The 21,096-nt window shown below is 40.7% G+C and overlaps 1 protein-coding gene across 1 annotated transcript in view; it reads left to right on the top strand.

Moving 5' to 3' along the window:
- The first annotated feature begins 6,962 nt into the window (after positions 1–6,962).
- ST3GAL6 (ST3 beta-galactoside alpha-2,3-sialyltransferase 6) overlaps positions 6,963–21,096 on the top strand; it is a 58,229-nt gene continuing 44,095 nt past the window's right edge. Inside the window, exons 1-2 of the mRNA XM_023725341.1 lie at positions 6,963–7,290; positions 7,564–7,735. The gene's annotated coding sequence lies outside the window, so the exon portion shown is untranslated. The remainder of the gene's footprint in view (positions 7,291–7,563; positions 7,736–21,096) is intronic.

The raw sequence follows: 21,096 nt of genomic DNA on the forward strand, positions 1-21,096 counted from the left end.
TGAAAACTTTCAGAGGCCAATTTTATTAGGAATTGAATTTGACTCAATGCACTTTACCATAAGGATTAACCTACTACTATTAGGAAGTAAGAGCCCTGGTGCCACAGTGGTTAAGAGCACGGCTGCTAACCAAAAGGTTGGCAGTTAGAATCCACCAGATACTCCTTGGAGACCCTCTGGGGCAGTTCTACTCTGTCTTACAGGATCACTGTGAGTTGGAATCGACTTGATGGCATTGTGTTTTTTTTGTTGTTTTTTTTTTTTTTTTGGTTTATTAGGAAGTAAGAGGCCCCTGGGTGACTGTTAACCTAAAGGTTGGTGGTTTGAATCCACCCAGTGGTGCCATGGAAGAAAGGTCTGGTGATCTGCTTCCATAAAGATCACAGCCAAGAAAATCCTACGGAGCAGTTCTACTCTGTAACACATGGGATCACTGTAAGTCGAATTGACTCTGCAACAACAGTGTTATTAGGAAATAAATCTATTATTATATGATTTCATAAAAAATATATGTCATACGTACTGGTTCATTTGTAGTAATAAATTAGAAGGTACCCAAAATATTCTCATATTTGTAACTTGGCTTTAGGGGATCTACATTGTAATGGTTCCTCTGATGGACACTGATATGTGTATCGCTGGATATGTTCATTTGCAATAAAATCAGGACAATTTTCAACACTATAATCTTTAATATGCTTACCTGATTGTTTACCCTTGGGCGAACTCATTTCTTTCTTTTAAAAAGAGCAGAAGAGGTAAAGAAAAAACTAGCAAATACAAGATGATACTTCCCAAGGGCCAGAATAATATAGGTTCATTCAGAGTAAACTGATGTAATAAGTAGTTTGAAAAAAGGGCTTTTGTAACTCAGATGGAATGTAACTTGTAACTTTTAAGTAAACTAACACAGTAAACCATTTGGAAGGGGAATTTTCAGAGTCAGAGGAAAGGCAGGAAACGGGTTCCCTCCTAGTTGTGAGTTTATTTACTCTAGGAGAGAAAACTTAAGAAGGCTTTAAATTTGAGAAAGAGTTAGGTATTAGGATATCAGTACACTCCTCCAGGAAAGGCCTCATATAGAATTTTGAACTGATTGAAAGTCCCAATTTATTAGATCAGTAGAGGAGCAGAGCAAAATGTGAGTAAGCAAGAAGCGGAATTTCAAAGCATTGAAGGAATTCTTATGATCCAGATGGGTGGTCAACCTAAACCAAATCCATTGCCATTGAGTCGATTCCCAGATGGGTGGTAGGGAGGTGAAATTCCAGGGCTCGGAAAATATTGCAAGCCCTACATTGAAAACCAAAAACCAAACCCGCTGCCATTGAGTTGATTCTGACTCATAATGACCCTATAGGACAGAGTAGAAATGCCCCGTTGGTTTTCGAAGAAGCAGCTGGTGGATTCAAGCTGCCGAACTTTTGGTTAGCAGCCGAGCTCTTAACCACTGCACCACCAGGGCTCCTACATCGAAAAAGTAGACTATAAATTGTGGTCTTGGGAGACTTTTGCCCCTTTTGAGACACATAATTTTATAATAAAAGTTATTGGAGAAAATTACTGTTTAGTCACATTCTGCTTTTCCATTAACTGGAGTATTCTGAAATCATAAAAATCTGTCTTTTTTAATATTGAGTGTATATTCACTCATTCATTCATTTATTCATTCATCAGAGTACCATTTCTTTTCTGGAAGTGAAACATCTCTTCCTTAATTATGCAAAATTAGTTATTGCTCAAAAGTATGGCTTGGGAGTGCTGCAAGATATCCAAGAGTCTTCTGCAATATAGAATAAATAATGAATTGTGCTTGGTTCTGTCAATGTTTTGTGGATCATACGTCTTGATAATTGAGAATATGTGTATGCGGATCTGGTTACATGAACATTCTGATTAATAGAGTTAACAAATTTATAGGGGATGAGAATATTTAAATATCCAGAATATCCTATTTCCTCTTCCTGTTTTGTAGAATAGTAATTATAAAGTATTTATTATGTTTCGGCTACTGACAGGCACTTTACATCTGTTTTCTCAGTCTCACCACGACTTTGCAAGGAAGGCTGACATTATATTTATAGACAGTCATTTAATGTTGGTTTTATTGGTCACAAAGGGAATTAGATAACAATGCGGGTAGTTCAGTGATAACATATCACTTGCAAACAAAAGTTGAGTCTTCCTGGCATGGGGCCAATAGCATTTTTGTATTTCTAAGTGTTCTAGACAGCCATATTTCAATTTCTTTTTGAGTGTTTATGTATTGTAGCCAACTTGCTTTCTTAAACAGTGGACAGTTATCTTTGGGAGAGTTTGTGTGGTGTGTGTGTGTGTGTGTGTGTGTGTGTGTGTGTGTGTGTGGTGTGACAATTAGACAGTGTTGTAGGGTAAAAACATCACAAAGTTTAGTAAAGTAAAAAGAAAGTTTTATTCAGCATATATTCTAAAAGGCAAGGGTGGGAAGCGGACAAGCATGCTGCCAGAGCCATGTCTGCCTGAATCCAAGGAATATTACAGAATAGACAAAAGTAGGAAAACAGATAAGCATGCTGCCACAGCCATGTCTGTCCGAGCCCAAGGAAATATTACAGAATAGGCAAGAATGGAAAAACGGACAAGCATGCTGCTGGAGCCATGTCTGCCTGAGTCTGAGGAACATTACAGAATCATCAGTATATATTAACATTACAAATGGGCAAAACCATTGAAAGCTTTATCTTTTCACAGATTGTCTAGAAACTGCTAAATCTCCATAGTCCTACATTTTGAATCGTCTTTCTTAACAGTCATTGGTACAGGTTTCAGTAACGACAGTCAGGAGGGTCCTCATTGGTCCAACAAATCTTACTACTCACTAAGTGCTAGTAAAAGAAAGATAAGGGTGGAAAGTATGTGGTTCATTTGTGCTGTTTTGTGATTCATTTATGTGAAGGTTCCTTAAAAGATGTTTTCCAAGATTGTCCTAGCTGTTATTTTAATACCTCAGGGCCCAGCTAATGTGTCCTCGTGAGTCCTTGTGAGTCCAGCTCCGGCTGGGTCACATTTTAGGATGGGGAGTAATGGCTCCATATTATCTCCTAAATCAATAGAGAGATAGGTAGATTGAGGGGTTATTTGAACATATTTGCAGAAAATTATTAGTAGGAAATTTATGCCTAGTATTGTGAAGTCACATTTGACAGAGAAGAGATGCAAAGGATCTTAAACTGGGCAGGTGCCCCTGGGTGTCTTCATCTGAGAACCTGGGAGATGGAAGGAGTGTTGTCACATGGGTTAAAGGGGTCATGGGAATAGTGTTTCCGGTGGGAACTTAATCTTCACAAATAAATGCCAAAGACTCTCAGAGCTTTTATTCTTCCAGTTCAAGTTGTGGGAGTCATCCCTTAGTGTATTTTCTATCAAGTATTATCACATTTAATACTGATTTGTTCCTTGTTGTACTAGGCTTTGGGTTAGGTTGTGTTTGGAAAATATCTTAGGATGATTCTTTTTTAAAAAGTGGGGTGGGAGACTGGGGTTTATGATGAGCTGGTATATGTGAATGTTTCCAGCACGCGTCAGCATATGGCATGTGTCGTATCAGTGCTGGTGCCCTTAGGCATTGGAAACCCCCCCCCCAAAAAAAAACAAAAAACCTCAAACTTGTTGCCATTGAGTTGATTCCAACTCATAGAGAACTTATAGGACAGAGTAGAATAGAACTGCCCCCAAAGAGTTTACAAGGAGTGGCTGGTGGGTTCCAACTGCCGACCTTTTGGTTAGCAGCTGAGCTCTTAACCACTGTACCACCAGGGCTCCATTGGAAAGCTAAGGTCCTTTCTAACTTTAAGATTTCATGGTTCTTTGATAAGGAACATAGATTAAAAACAAACAATGGAATCAAATAAAAAACAACTATACTGAACCTACATAATTCTAATACATAGTATTTTTATTTTATGTATTTCCTTATAAGTCTTTCTTCACAAATATATGATGTGAAAACATCTGGTTGAAATCACAATGAGAAATTATCATATGAATTTATAAAAATTTTTATCAGTCTCTTAAGAATCCTACCCAAAGTAACTGTTATCAAATGCCTTGTTCTATAAATTATAATTAACAATGTTTTGGGGGTATACATAATAGAAATATGTGTACATATACATATATATATGCATATGTATGTACACACGTAATCATCAGAAGACCAAGACTGCTTTGTTGTAACTCTCTGTGTTTTGACACAGCCTTTCAATATGTGTGTTACTCATTAGTATTCCTTCCTCTTACCACTCCACTGCCCTCAAATTGATTCTGACTCATAGCACCCCTACAGGGCAGAGTAGAACTTCCCCCATAGAGTTTCCAAGGCTGTAAAGCTTTACAGAAGTGTACTGCCACTAGTGGGTTCAAACTGCTGACCTTTTTGGTTAGCAGCTGAGTACTTTAACCACTGTGCCATCAGGGCTCTACAGTTGGATTTTGGTAGCAGAAGACTTCTCAGGAAACTCCCCAACAGTAATAGGAGTTACAATACTTCTTTGGAAATTTGAATGATGGATTTGCAAAACCCTGGTAAACACCATTTAACCTGTTTATGAATCATCTGCTCCTTTATCAGAGCTAAAGAGAACTTTTGAGATCATATGGTTAGATGACTCTGAGCAGCAACTGCACTTTGGGAAACACTGATTTAAATAACATTCTAACGCTCTTATTTATTCTACAGCCTTGCCACCGAAAGTGTGGTTCACTGTCAGGTGATTCCAATGGACATTAAAGTTTGTTAAGCATTGTGCTATGAAACCCTGCCACGTGGTCTCTAGAACCACGCTTGAATATCTGTAATAACAGTGACTCATTATCTTAGTTATCTAGTGCTGCTGTAACAGAAATACCACAAGTGGATGGCTTTAACAAAGGGAAATTTATTCTCTCACAGTCTAGGAGGCTAGAAGTCCAAATTCAGGGTGCCAGCTCCATGGAAAGGCTTTCTGTCTCTGTCTGCTTTGGGGGAAGGTCTTTGTCATCAATCTTCCCTGGATGAGGGGCTTCTCAGTGCAGGGACCCTGGGTCCAAAGGACACACTCCCCTCCTGGTTCTTCATTCTTGGTGGCATGAGGTCCTCCTGTCTCTCTGCTCGCTTCTCTCTTTTATATCTCAAAAGAGATTGACTCAAAATACAACCTAATCTTGTAGATTGAGTCCTGCCTCATTAACATAACTGTCTGTAATCCTGCCTCATTAACGTCATAGAGGTAGGATTTATAACACAAAGGAAAATCACATCAGATGACAAAATGGTGGACAATCAAACACAATACTGAGAATCTTGGCCTAGCCAAGTTGACACATTTTGGGGGGACACAGTAAAATCCATAACACTCAGTATCCAACAATCACCCTATATCACCTTTGTTGTTGTTAGGTGCTGTTGAGTTGGCCCCAACACGTGGCAACCCCTGTGCACAGCAGAATAAAACACTACTTAGTCCTGAGTCATCCCCATGATCAGTTGTGGATCTGACTGTTGTGATCCATAGAGTTTTCATTGGCTGATTTTTGGAAGTAGATCACAAGTCCATTTTTCCCAATTCATTTTAGTCTGGAAGCTCCACTGAAACCTGTTCAGCATCACAGCAACATGTAAGCCTCCACTGATGGAGGCATGGTGGCTATGCTTGAGGTGCATTTGCCAGGAACAGAGCCTGGGTCTCCCAGGTGAAAGGCAAGAATTCTGTCTCCAAACCACCACTGCCCCCATATTATCTTTAACCCACTGCCATCGAGTCAATTCCGACTCATAGTAACCCCATAGGACAGAGTAGAACTGCCCGATATGGTTTCCAAGGAGTGGCTGGTGGATTCCACCTGTGGACCTTTTGGTTAGCAGCCAAGCTTTAAACTACTCTGCCGCCAGGGTTCTGTCTTATCTTTAGGGAGTCTAAATATTAGGAAGTTCTTCATAGTACTGAGCTCACACCTAACTCCTTGAATTTTGTATTCAATTGCCTTGGCTTAATCCCCTGGTAGCCTTCAGAACCAGGCTAGTTTATCTTTTTCATGAAGGCCCTTGAAACTCCAGAATGGGATGTCTTTGTTTCCTCACCTGATTTAAGCTTCTTCAGGTTTAACATAATCCCCATCCCCCAGGCTGTTCCTGGAATGACATTGTTGGGGGTTTCTTTACCATACTATTCAGACTAGAATATCTTAAAGGACCCTTCCAATTTAAACATTGTGATTGATCTTTTACTCCAGCTGGCAATACGTAGTAGTGAGTAGAAGATAGCAATCGAGGATCTGTACTTTCCATACACTTAGGGAGAATGATTCCTAGGAACAAATTTATCATTATCCGTAATTTCTTTAGGTTCAAAATTCTATCTCGTGGTGGAGACCTCTCCTCTGTTATAATAGAGCCTCTAATGAGCATCTCTTTGCCTTTCTTCTAGTTTCTGAATGGGTCAACTACTTAGCATTTTGAAAATGAAATGTACATAGATAGAAATGAAAATAAGTTTTGTTTCTCTCCAAAACAAGAAAAACATTGTTAAGATCCATGTACTTTTAGAAAAAAATTGCCTGGAATCCACAGCTCAGCACATCAATTGGTTTCATTTTTCTCTGCTGCCTTTCGCTAATGCATTACACACACATACATCCAACCCAGAAATAATCTTAGTATACTAAACTTTTAAACACTTTCCTTCTTTACTTGGTAGAACCTAAATATTTTTTCATGTTACTCCTTGATTTTCATAAGCATCCAGTGTGATTATTTACCTGTTGAAGGACATTGGCGTTCATAAGTGGCTTCTGAAATAGGAATATTCACCATTTTTTAATAGTTTTGTTTTTGATATTTGTTACCTAAGAAAACAAAGATCGTGGAGGTTTTGTTTACATTTGTGTCAGAGTTTGTCTGGTATAAAACAGCTGTAGCAGGATCAGTTTGAGTTATCTTTCAATATTCTTTTCAGGAAGTGGCCCACGACACATTCTTAGATTAGTTGCTCTTCTAGCTAATTTCCTCTGCGTCACCTTTCCTTCCCATTTTCTTCTAGATATATTTATTCTTCTCTACCTCCTCATTCTCCTGTTCCTCTCTTCCTTTCCTCTTCTGAGAGTTTTCGGAGCAATAGCTCCTTTCCTCACCTCTGCACTTAACAATAAAGCTGTGTGTGTGTGTGTGTGTGTGTGTGTGTGTGTGTGTGTGTGTGTGCGTGTGCGCGCAGAGAGAGAAGCTGAAAAACAAGACAGATGGTTCCTTCATTACCAGATTGCTTTGGGTTGAGCTGGGTATGTTATTTTTTTTCAAGGAGACTAAACTGGATCCTTTGGATAACCAATCATGAACTACAGAAATGTAATATGTGCTGCTGGTTTTACTGTTGGATTTTTTTGTTTTGTTTTTGTAATTTTGTGATTTCATCATCCAGTGGAGGATTTTATCAGAATCAGAACTAAGTTTACTAAAGTAGTGTGTTCATTAAAAATTTTTATTATTGGCTTTAAACTTTTCTTGGTTAGCTGAGCCGTTCTTACGTGTGGTATCTTTGGGTTTTATTTCAGTACTTGCAAGCAAAGAAGCCCCACAGCCCTCCATCTTGGATTAGCTCTAGTAGAGAGGCCTCAACAATTAAGCAGACAGCCTCCTGAGCCTCCAGCCTCCTGATCCTAATTTACTACATCCTTTCCCTTCAGGAACAGAGGGCCATTGGGAAACAGATCCCTAAAAGTGCAGGTAAGCCAAGCCAACACCGTATCATCTCCAACTCCTTAGATGTATGTCTGAACACTTGAAATGTTCTTGTACAATGTTTCTATCTCTAGCTGGTAGCCTTAAAATGCTCTCTTCTTCTATGTATAGAACTGTCTGTTAATTTCTTCCTTACTAGTTTTACAGGTGGCCGGAGGCCTATGAGACTAGTAATGTAACTAAGGACTTGCCATATCCCAAAGTCAAGCTAAGGAAGTTTTTATTCTCATTTTGGACAGTCCTTCTTTGGAATGGTTCTAAGCCAACATGGAAGTAAACGGTGAAAAACTCTGAAGTTAACGCCAGAATGTTGCATGCATCAGACATATTATAGAGGCTCTCCTGTTCAGCTGTGTAACCCTCAGCAAGAGGCTTGCCTCCCTAGGGCTTGCTTCCTCAAAAAAATTAATTCTAGTTCTCTCTCTGTCTTAAAAAGTGACAATTATAATAATATTAAATTACCTTAATATAATGTTTAATCTCTTACTATTCCTGGACCCAATGTACAAATTTTCGACACCAACTTCTAACTTCCTTCTGAGAAAGCTCTAGAGATCAAATGTTCGCTAGGAATTAGCTCCATGTTTTACTCATGAATCCCTACAATCTTTCTGATTGGTTAAGGTCCATCAGAGAACAATTATTCTACTAGCACATTTGTTAACATTACAGTTTTGTTTGGAGATCTTTTTGTGAAAGACACTTACTGGCTCAGAACATTATGCTTTAGTGATACTGGAAAATTTGGACATTCACAATCATTTTGAGATTTAATCATTGGGAGTCTCTTGAGCTTTTGATTGTTTACACTGAGATTATTCATGGTAGTTAGAGAGCCTATCATGAGTCTCTGGGTGGTGCAAAGGGTTGATGCTCTTGATTGCTAACCAAAAGGTTGGAGGTTCAAGTCTACCCTGAGGTGCCTCAGAAGAAAGGCCTGGTGATCTTCTTCTGAAAAACAGCCATTGAAAACCCTATGGAGCACAGTTTTACACTGGCACACATGGGGTCACCATGAATTGGAATCAACCTGACAACTGGTTTTTTGGTCCCTGTCATAGTCCTGGGAAACCCTGGTGGCGTAGTGGTTAAGTGCTACAGCTGCTAACCAAAAGGTCAGCAGTTTGAATCCACCAGGCCCTCCTTGGAAACTCTATGGGGCAGTTCTACCCTGTCCTATAGGATCGCTATGAGTCGGAATCGACTCGACGGCAACGGGTTTGGTTTTTTTGGGTCATAGTCCTGAACCACTGGGCTTGTAGAACTCTTGAGTGCTGTGAAGCTAGCCTGAAAGTAGGACTAGATCCTTAGATTTCTTACTGCCAGTAACATTTTAATATAGTGTGATTTGGACTTAAATCATCTTGGTGATTTTTGGAGCTACCTTTCCTGGCAGTCTTTAACATTTCCTGGCATCAATAAGACAAAAAATTTGAGAGTCCTTGTAGCATAATGATGAAGAGCATGGATTCTGGTATGTGCCTGTGTTCAAGGCCCAGCTCTGTCACTTACTGCTTGGGTATCCTTGGGCAAGTTACTTAACGTCTCTGTGCTTTAATGTCTTCACCTGTGTAGTAGGATAACAATACTACCTGTCTTGTTGTTGTTATTAGGTGCTGTCGAGTGGGTTCTGACTCATAGCAACCCTATCTTATAGGGCGGTTATGTATAATTAAGATAATGATACATCTAAAGCATTTAGAACAGTTCTGCTACATAAGTCTCCAGTAAATATTAACTATCTTTTTTTCCATCGCACCGTTTTTATTCTTCTGCAACCATTCTCTAGTTTAGGGCTGACAAATATCCAAGTCTCCATCCTTACCTTGTTGGACATTGATGATCCACCATAGTATTCTTTGTTTCTGAGCTTAGGACACAATATCTGAATCCTTCTCAACATCATAATGGATCCAAATTAGAGTGTAAGATGAAACCTGTTTACCAACTCAGATTATTCCTGATTTTATTTCTTGCCCCAAGACATAAATTTGATATGCTGATTACAAATCTTGGGGATTTTGTTGTTGTTGTATGTTTGTTTTTACTAAATCACAGGGCAGTTTTATTATGAAAAGCATAAAAAAGTTTTGGTTTCTGTAGCCAGAAATAGTGTCTGTTGCCAAATTCTACGATGAATTTGGCTTACTACTGTTTTGAATTCCTTTACTTTTATATTCAGAAGGAGATGAGGAAGGCTTCCTGTCACTCATAACTGAGAAATGTTAAAGTGAACATGCAGGAGTAACAGCTCACACAGATTGTTATGAGTTCGTAGGATCTCTGCTGGGATGCTATGAAGTTAGTTCATTAGCGAGGGCTCGGTGTGTGGGCAGCTAATACTTTGCTAGCTTTAAAAGAAAAATTACCATATGCCAGACACTTTTCTAAGTGCTTTGTATTTACTCCTTACAATAGTGCTATTAAGTACGTATCATTATTCCCCATTTTACAGATGAGGAAATTGATGTATAAAGAGGTTAAGCAACTGCCCAAGTTTATATAACTAGTAAGAGGTAGAGTTGAGATTCAAACCCAGGGGGTCTGATTGTCAAGCAGGCAATCTTAACCCCTAATTATGCCGTCCTGTCACGCATAAAGAATAAACTGCATAAAGAAGATGAGAAGTAAGATAGAAAGGACCACATTATAAAAATTATCAAATGCCAAGCTAAGCAATTTCATTTTTATTTGTCAGACAACATGAAGTTTTCTTGTGGGGTGAGTGACAAGATGAAAGCTGGGCTTTGAAAAGCTTATGTCAGGTGCAGTAAGTGGCCAGTTTAAAGGGAAGGAAGATTAGAGATCATTGCTGATAGCTGAGGTGAGAAGTAATGAGAACGTGGGTTTAGGAAACAGGATTAAGATAAGAGCATGAGGACACCTGCATTTAGGTGGCTGGAGGAGGAAAACAGCTAGAAGCACACGCAGAGAAGGTAGAGGAACTAAGGAAACCTAGAATCGTGCAGTGCACACGGCAAGGATAGGTTCAGGAACAGAAAACCACAGACGTTAGAGAGGATTGGAACGAAACAAAGATGAGTGGGTTTAGAGATACTAACTCATTCATTCCTTTACTGACTTTTTATCATCAAATAAGTGATATTATTGTGTACTGTGATGAGACAGGAATGGTACTGGAGGGAGATCCACATAAAAACATTTTCCTGTGCTACTGACTTGGCTACTTGTTAGCTAGGTGGCCTTTGACAAGTTTTTTTTTTTTTTTTTTTTAGGTTTTCTAAACCCTGGCTACTTCTTCCATTATTTGATGACTTAAGCACTTACCCTAAATGTTCTGAACTGTTGTGATCTTTCCAACTCTAAGATTTGTAATTCTTGGGTCCAAGGAAGGTGTGAAAAGCAATAATTAGCATAACCATTGTAAGGTATGGCTGGTGATTCAGCTGGCACTTTCAGGGGAACAGGGAGGTGGTACAGAATGAAGTGTGTGTCCTATAGAAGTAATCTAAAGAGAAGAATTCTACATATTTCCTCTCAAGAATATCTGTAGTATCATAGTGATACTAGTGGTAGATGGAAGGATACGACTGAGAACAGTACAGGAGGGAAAGTGTCCAGGGAATTTACATAGAAAACACAAACATTCCCTAGAATGGTAAGGGAGATTTTTCTCATAGCTACTTATTTTCAAAGAAAGTTTTTTTTTTTTTCCTGAGCAAATTCAATTGATGGAAAATTTAAAAGATCGAGAACAGAAGACTTTTAAAAGAGACACCAAGGAACTTAGAATGAGCTTCACATTCCCCTCAAACACCATATTTTCTGGGAAACCCTGATCCTCTCAGTGGGATATAATCCCTTCTAGAGAAATAAAAAGTCATTTCTCTGCTTTATATATTCATTCCAGTGAGCATTCCCAATTTTTAGGGGAGGATTTGCCGTCTGCTTTGACAGTTAGGACCTAGCTTTAATTAAATGAAAAGATCTGTCCACATATGCTAGGGAAGAAGTCTGGAAGCCTCTGAGCCTCTCCTGCAGTGCTTCTCAAACACTCACATTACCAGGGATCTTGTTAAAATGTAGGCTCTGACTCTGTACAGTGATGGGTAGGGACTGAGATTTTGCATTTCTAACAAGTTCCCAGTCCCTGGTTGGCACAAATGGTAACTGCTATTGACTACTAGCCAAAAGGTTGATGGTTCAAACCCATCCAGAGGCTCCTCAGAAGTAAGTCCTGACAATCTGCTTTTGAAAGGTCACAGCCTTGGAAATGCTTTGGAGGATTTCTGCTCTGCACACGTAGGGTCGCCTGAGTCAGAGTTGACTCGACGGCGACTAACAGCTGCAACTTCAAGTTCACAAGTGTTTCAATACTACTGGTCCATGGCCCACACTTTGAAGAATAAAGCAGTTGCTGTCGAGTCAATTCCGACTCATAGTGACCCTGTAGGACAGAGTAGTACTGCCCCATACAGTTTCCAAGGCTGTAAATCTTTATGGAAGCAGACAGCCACATCTTTCTCCCGCGAGAGGCTGGTGGATTCGAACCGCTGATCTTTTGGTTAGCAGCCAAGTGCTTAACCACTGTGCCACCAGGGTTCCTGATATAAGCAACAATGTGGACAGATGTTTCAAAAGCATTATGCTAATGGAGAAGCCAGAAAAAAAGGTACACACTTTTTAATTCCATTTATATGAAATTTTCGAAAAAGCAAAACTATGATAATAGAAAGCAGATCAGGTTGCCAGAGGTGGGGGGTGGGGGTAATGATTGCAGATGGAAATAAAGGAACTTTTTTCAGTTGATGGTAGTATTTGGTATCATGATTTTGGTGGTGGTCACATGACTATGCACATTTTTGAAAACTCATCAGTTTATACCCTTAAAAGTGTTGAATTTTAGTGTATATAATTTTTACCCCAATAAAGCTAGTTTAAAGAATTAGCTACAATCATTAATCTGTTAACAATATCTAATACTGCTTGGAGGCTGCAGTCTTATCAGTGGGATCTTAATATAAGGAAATAGAGAAAAATTCCACTCTGGGAAAAGAAATGGGTCCCGGGAGAAAATACCAATAAACAGTAGGCATATAAAAAGTTCTTTTAAAAGGCGTCCTTGTGCATTTACAGTGGACCCTAGTCTACAGAGAGAGATCTTGAAGAGAGGAACTCCAGCTCACTTATTTTTAGCATCCAGTATAGTATGCTATTAGCTGAATGATTTTAGTGTGTCTTGCTGTGCTATTAAAAAGCAATACCCTGCTGAGAAGTCCTTTCTGTGCTTTTTACATTCTTTGCAGTGAGCACACCCAATTTTCAGGGGAGGATTTGCCATCTGCTTAGGCGGTTAGGACTTAGCTTTAATTAGGTGAAAAGATCTGTCCACGTATGCTAGGGAGGAAGTCTGGAAAAAGCATTGGCTTCTCAAGGAGGCAGTCCTTCTGAGGTTTTCCACAGATGTGTTTCTTGACAGACTGATTTAAAGAGAAGCTGTGTGTGTATGTGTGTGTGTGTGTGTGTGTCTGTCTGTCTAGGAACTAGTTACATATCTTTGTTTATCAGGAGAATTGGTGGGGGGAGAAAGAAAGATAAGTGTAAATGTCCCTCTTCTGCTTTGCGGGAAGAAAAACCTATGCATTTAGAAATCAGCCAGAATTTATACAACTGGCCCAATTTGAAACTATAAGAATAGTTATTTACTTTGCCTTTTTTGGTGGGGGGAGGCAATAATCAAATTATATTTTTCTACTGCTTTACTGAGTAATTTCAAAGGCTTTTTTCTTAATTTGTATTAAGTGGCAATAACTCAAAGCTTCATATTTAAACTTAGCCTTTTCAGGTGTAATTTTGAATGTTGTTTTATTGTGTGTGTGTTATTCTATATTTCTTTAATTATGGTCTGTTGAGAATTTTCAGGCCTTTCTAGCAGAAAACCGCATTATCCAGACAATTAATTCCTTAAGATTTACCTCTAGTTGTGAGATGAACAGCTTTTCACATTATAAAATTTCTAAATGTGAAGTGTGTTTTAATAAATGCGTATGTTTATTGTGTATCATTCCTTTGCTTTACTGTAAAAAACTGTTAAGTTCATTCATTAATAAGTTCACAATGTTATAGTTAAAGTACAGCAATTACAGTTTTCCATAATGAACAGCTTAAAAGCATGGGCTTTGAAATCAGACAGAGCTGGGTTTGTATCCTGGCCCCTGCTCTGCTTATTAAACATCTCTAACATGGGGATGATAATACCCCTGCTTTTATCATCATCGGTGAAAAGGGCTTAGTCATTTAGTAAGTGCTTAGTAAACTGCAGTAATGTTAACATTATCATCACCATCAGAGGGTGGAGGTCCTTGGTATGTAAATGAGGATACCCAGACACACTGGGATCATCCAGTTAGCAATGAGAACCATACTTAAAAGAGGGTAGTAAAATCAGTTGAGGGGACTGAGGCCTTTACATCTGTCACTGTTAGGTCCTGTATGTCTCCTGTCAAGGCTTGAGCTACATGGACATGGTCAAGTCTAGGAGTCTAAGGGACCCACAGGGCTGGACCAAAGACTCTAGACATTAGCATGTGGCTAGAGCTGGAGGGGAGTCTCTGGGAGGTGCAAACAGTTAACACGCTCAGCTATTAACCAAAAGGTTAGTGGTTCGAGTCTACCCAGAGGCACCTGGGAAGAAAGGCCTGGTAATCTATATCCAAAAAATCAGCCATTGAAAACCCTGGGGAGCACAGCTCTACTCTGACACACATGGACATAGGGTCACCATGGGTCAGAATCCACTTGATGGCAGCTGGATGGCCTGTTGTTCTTCTAGGCTTGTTCATGTGGGCATGTGATTGCAAAGAATGATCACAAGCTGAGCAGTGTATACAAAGAGGAAGCAAGCAGGATGTAAGATCTCCTAGTCAAGTTCCCGACAGCCTTGGTGTGTGTCAGTGTGAGCTGGGGATTGGTGGAGATCTGAATAGAGGGCCTTCCTCAGGGTTCAGTGGACAAGACTCTCAGCAGGGCCAGTTGGTAAGGTTTGGAGGTGAGTCAAGGTGAACAACAGCAGCCGGCTAAAGGGAAAGTTGTGCCCGAAGTCCAGCCCACGCCCAGCTGTGTGCCCACAAGATTTGCATCCATGGGTCTTTTTCTAATTTTCACAAAGATGCAAATTATTGAATATTATTATTGAGTGATCACACGCTACGTGTGAGAGGAGACCTAGTAGCAGAAGAGCAGGACATCTGTCACTGAGGGAGCAGGGAGCATAAGGGGACTTGCCACAGAGCAGAAGGGGACTTGGCTTAGAATCTGTTACTAGAAAATTGAAAGTTTGGCAGAGCTGCTGAGATGGCTGAGAAAGAGAAGAACACAGACACTGGAAAACTAGGGTATAATTCAGCAGTAAGAACACAGGTCTGGTGGATGAGATGTCCAAGGTCAGCATGGGACCAGCAGGCACCTGAGCAAGCTGTTGAGCTGCTAGCAGAGGGCTCCTCAGGCCCCCTTCCCTTGGGCCAGGATCAGTCTCAGCGCTTGGGGCAGGGCTTAATCTACACAGGAAGTGTCTGCAGCCAGTGGATCAGTCTCAGCGCTTGGGGCAGGACTCAATCTGCACAGGAAGCGTCTGCAGCCAGGACTAAGGGAAACTGGGAGCAGAGAGGTCAGGCAGGCTGGCTCTGCCCATGCTGGAGAAATAAACACTGAGAGTGTTTCTTGGTGTTGTGGAATCTTTATTTAGTAACATATCCACAGAGTTGTTGTACTTGGAGAATAGAAGATGTTTCCAGAATTATTGCTGAAAATGCTCTTTATCTAGATGGGTGTGGAAAAACAAGCTCCTTTGGGCTTCAGAAAACATTAGGGGGGTCTAAAAGTAAAAATCTTGCCATTTTTCAAGTGTCACCTCATAGGTTGGTGTTATTGTTATAAACAGTGCTGGCATGCTTGGGAGGAACAGGGGTAGGAGGAACAGAGTTTAATTCCAGCAGAGTCTGGATTGCAAAGACTGCACACTTTCTCTCCGTTTCTCCAATTCCTATAATTGATACTGCTTGAGGAACTGGTGGGGTTGACAGATGAGAGAAATGGTCTGTGATGTTTAGTCTCCTGTCAAGATACCGGGCCTTTGCCCATTTGAAAGAGCTCATATCTGGAGAAAGGCAGTACAAAGCCTCACTCTGGTCATAGATACACCTTTGAGTCCTGGTACCGCTGCTTATCTACCAGCTTGGGAAAGTCACTGCACCTCTCAGAGCCTCGGTTTCCCCATCTATACAATGTGAATTTACTATTCACCTCACATGGTGGTTCTGGGGTGACATGAGATAATGTACCAAAACTGTTTATTATTATAGGCCTTGGCAAGTGCTAAGTACCCGTATAGAGGGCAGTGGTGGTCCATTGGTAGAATTCTCGCCTTTCACATGGGAGACCTTGATTCAATTCTTGGCCAATGCACCTCATGTACAGCCACAACCTACCTGTCAGTGGAGGCTTGCATGTTGTTATGACGCTGAACAGGTTTCAGTGGACCTTCCAGACTAAGACCAACTAGCTAAGGAAGAAAGGCCTAGCGATCTGCTTCTGAACATCAGCCAATGAAAACCTTATGGATCGCAATGGTCTGATCTGCAGGCAATCATGGGGATGGCGGAGGACAGGGAAGCCCACAGAAGTTGGGCAATATTTCATTCAGTTTTGCATGGAATCACCATGAGTCAGGGGCTGACTCAACAGCAGCTTAACAACAACAGCAAATACTCATACATGTTAATGATTGTTGCTGTGTGCCTTCAAGTAGATTTGACTCATAGAGACCCTACAGGACAGAGTAGAACTGCCCCATAGGGTTTCCTAGGCTGTAAATGTTATAGAAGCAGACTGCCAGGTCTTTTCTCCCACAGAACCACTGGTGGGTTGGAATTGCTGACCTTTCGGTTAGCAGCCGAGTGCTTAACCATTGTGCCCCCAGGGCTCCTTGTTAGCAATTATAATCAACCATTATTCATTGGGCATTTACCTTGTGTTAAGCATTTAGGAGGATCCCTGGTGGCACAGTGGTTAAGCGCTCGGCTGTGAACTGGAAGGTCAGCGGTTTGAACCCACCAGTGCTCCGTGGAAGAAAGATGGGGAAGTCTGCTTATGTAAAGATTACAGCCTTGGAAACCCTATGGGGGAGTTCCACTCTGTCCTATAGGGTCACTATGAGTTGGTAGGCATTTGGCTTGGTAGGCATTTAAGAAGGAGCCCTGGTGACACAACAGTTAAGCGCTTGGCTGCTAACCGAAAGGTTGGCGGTTCGAACCCACCCAGCTGTTCCACAGGAAAAAGACCTGGCGATCCACTCCTATAAAGATTACAGCCTACAAAACCCACTGGGTCAGTTCTCCTTTGTCACATGGGGTCTCTATGATTCAAAAATCGACACAACGGCACCCAACAACAACAACAGGCATTTAGGGTAAAAAAAATTGATACAAAACATCCAGTTATGGGATCTATAACTACATTCAGCAACTTTTATTGAACATCTGCTATGTGACAGGTATTGTGAGAAGTGATAGAAATAAAATGGTAAGACAGAGATCTCTGCTGTCATGGAGCTTGCAGTCTCGTCAGGATAGCTGCGGTGGTATCTGTTATGGTCACTGTGTTCAGTAAATCTTTTTTTTCCCTCTATGGCGTTATTGAGTATCCCTGTAATACCACCAGTTGTCGTCAAGTTGATTCCAACTCATGGCAGCCCTGCCTGCGTCAGGGTAGACTTGTGCTCCATAAGGTTTTCAATGGCTGATGTTTCTGGAAGTAGATTGCTACACTTTTCTTCTGAGGCACCTCTGGGAGACTTGAATTGCCAACAGTTTGGTTAGCAGGTTAGCAGCTGAGCCCTTCACCTTTGCACCACCCAGGGACTCCCATCCCTAGAATAGCACTTGTTTAACACGTACCTTCCTGAGCTCCAGGGATTCAGGTCAAACAGGGACTCAGGAATGTGCTTGCTAACCAACCCCCAGCTGATTCTGATCCTTGGACCTGCCCAGTCACTATGGGAAATGCTGCCCTAGAGCCACCTCCCATTTCCAGAACTCAAGACTCCAAAAGAGCAGCTTAAGGAAATTTCCGATTAGATTCTCTCTTTTGGGTTCCCCTCATGCCTTTTATCTTACAAGGCAGAATACTGCCAGGAATAGAGATCTGAGAAAGAAATGGTTAACCCAAAGTTTATTTTTGTTTCCCCTAAACTCTGTGACCTGGGACGAGTCACTTAACTTCAGGAACCTTCAGTTCCCTTATTTATCAACAGAAGAACAATAAGACTTTTGCACCCATTTAACGAGCTTCTTGTGAGCTTTAAAGGAAGTGATGCATATACAAGTATTTAACGACTTTAAAGCTCCACACAATAAAATATACTTTCATTATTAAAGAGAAGTAAAAACGGTCAGCACAAAGTCTATTTTTGCTAAAGGTTGAGCTCACTTTAGCATAAGTAGATTACTTATATTAGGTTACATGTATACTCGTAATTCAAAAAGAAATGAACATTTGATCTCAACCAATGAGTCCTATTCTTCACGCCCTCTCCCCACACTTTAAATGAATACTTGTTTTGTGTCTTAAGCTTTGTAAAGGATGTTTTAGGGATGCTGGTTTTAAGAACAGCTATAGTCAAGAGTAGCCCTGGTGGTGCAGTGGTTAAGCATTCAGCTGCTAACCAAAAGGTCGGCAGTTTGAATCCACCAGCCAGCTGCTCCTTGGAAACTCTATGGGACAGTTCTGCTCTGTCCTATAGGGTCACTATGAGTCAGAATCGACTCGATGGCAACAGGTTTGTTTTTTTTGGTTTATAGTCAAGACGCTGGTGTCTGTTAAGTTTAATGTCAAGCTCTTGACGTTTGTTTTGGTAATTGAAGCTATTCTGGAGGCACAAAAGGTTAACATGACTGCTAGCAGAATGGTTGGTGGTTTGAACCCATTCAGAGGTTCCTCAGAAGTAAGGCCTGGAGTTCTGCTTCCAAAAGGTCACAACCTTGAAAACCCTATGCAACAGTTCTGCTCTGTACACATAGGGTCGCCATGAGTCAGGATGGACTCAATCACAACCACCACCACCAACATGATTTTTAAAAGCTGGTGCCCCAGGGGTTTTCCTTTGAAGCTTTTGCTCAATGCCTGCATGGTCATTCTATTTATAGAGTTAATTAGAGAATTTATTTATTTGTGGAAGCTTTTTCCTATGAGCAAGCAGAGGAACTCTGCATGTTTATCACAAGGATCTCTTGGCTGGCCCCAGTATGCTTTGCAACTTGAATATGGAAGCTTTGGATTGCCAGTGAAATATGAGAGAGTGGCTAAGCTTCCTAAATTTATCTCAGGTGGTATACGAATTGGCTCTTCAAGAGTGGGTTCATTTTACTTTTTGAAGGAAAAAGAATGTTCTCTCACACTTCTTGGTTTTCAGCTAAGCCACATATTAGTCAATGAAAAACAACAAAACAATAACAAAAACCTCACTTACCTACCTTCTTGATAATAATACAGGCAGTCCTTGAAGAGGACAGGATACAAGAAAAAGATTAGTCCAAAGGACTAATGGACCACAGCTACCAAGGCCTCCACCAGACTGAGTCCAGTACAGCTAGATGGTGCCCGGCTACCACCACTGCCTGCTCTGACTGGGATCACAACAGAGGGTTCTGGACAGAGCTGGAGAAGGATGTAGAATAAAATTCTAACACACACAAAAAGACCAGATTTACTGGCCTAAAAGAGACTGGAGAAACCCCGAGAGGATGGCCACCAGACACCCTTTTAGCTCACTGGTGAAGTCATTTCTGAGGTTCACCGTTCAGCTGGGGATTGGACAGCCCCATAAAACAAAACAGGACTAATGAGGCACAGCAGTCCACGGACAAGGACTAGAAGGCAGAAGGCGACAGGAAAGCTGGCGATAGGGAACCCAAGGTTGAGTAAGGACAGTGTTGACATGTAGTGGGGTTGTTAACCATTGTCATAGGGCAACATGTGTACTAACTGTTTAATGAGAAACTGTTTTGTTCTGTAAACCTCCATCTACAGTGAGAATAGCAGCACAACTGGAAGAGCGTAGTCGATGTCACTGAACTGTGCATGTAGAAATTTTTGAAATGGTGTGTCTCTGGCTATGTATATTTTCACCAAAAAAAAAAAAAGGTCAAGAAGGGAGAGGGTTGACATGCCGTGGGGTTGTTAACCAATGTCATAAAACAATATGTGTACTACTGTTTAATGAGAAACTATTTGTTCTGTAAGCCTTCACCTGAAGTACAATAAAAAAAATATATATATAGGCAGTCCCCAGGTTACTAATGTCTGATTTACCATACCATCTGTTAGTTATGAACCATCCCCATAAAGCCTGTTATATTACAAATTCAAGGTACATACAATGGTTCCTAATAACAAACAGGTGCTACTTTGTGACTCTCATCAAAACATTGTTATTATAATTGCTGTATTATTATGTGAAGATGTTTTAGTGTATCTGAAAGTGTTTCTTTAATGTTTTTTATGCATAGAAACATACACTATATGCTAGTACTAAGACAGACATTTGACTAACTGATGTTAGGTATGAACCATACCTAACTGTTCCAATTTATGTACAAATTCGACTTAAAGACGGGTTTAGAAATGATCTCATTCGTAATCCGGGGGACTGCCTGTATGTAAATTTCCCCAAGAATGTGTTTGGGGGATAGATAAGCAAATTGAAATATAAACACTGAGTTCTCTCTCTAGCCTTCATACACTGTCTTAGCTGAGGTATAAATATATTTTTAAAACATTAAAAAGATGCTGGCATGATTAAGTTATATCCTTGCTGGATGTTTGCATGGATGATGTAATTGTTAGTGGAATTTACCTTGAGCATTGAGCAGGTTGCTTCGCAGCTGTTTTGGCCCACGACAAACTGCCTTCTAGGACAGTTTCAAATGTGGTCTCAGCAATTTCTAAAACTGACCTGGCACACATCTGACTTGTGGACCTGGGATTCCCAGAGCTGCTGAACACTGCTGATGTCTGAGATCATCAGCTCATAGACCAGAAAAGGCCTAATTACAGTGCCTTTCAAAGGAGTCACAGAGTATAGAAATAATGGCACTGTGTTTTTAGACTCCTTTGTATTTACCCTAAGGAGCCCTGGTGGCACAATAGTTAAGTGCTCACTTCCAAACTGAAAGGTCAGCAGTTTCAACTCACCAGCCTCTCCGCAAGAGAAAAGACCTGGCAATCTGCTCCCATAAAGATTACAGCCTAGGCAACCCTACAGGGAAGTTCTACTCTGTCTTATACGGTCACTATGAGTCAGAATTAACTCGATGGCAACGGGTTTGTTT

This window comes from Trichechus manatus, unplaced genomic scaffold, assembly GCF_000243295.1.
Source record: "Trichechus manatus latirostris isolate Lorelei unplaced genomic scaffold, TriManLat1.0 scaffold00299, whole genome shotgun sequence".
Taxonomy (NCBI): Eukaryota; Metazoa; Chordata; class Mammalia; order Sirenia; family Trichechidae; genus Trichechus; species Trichechus manatus.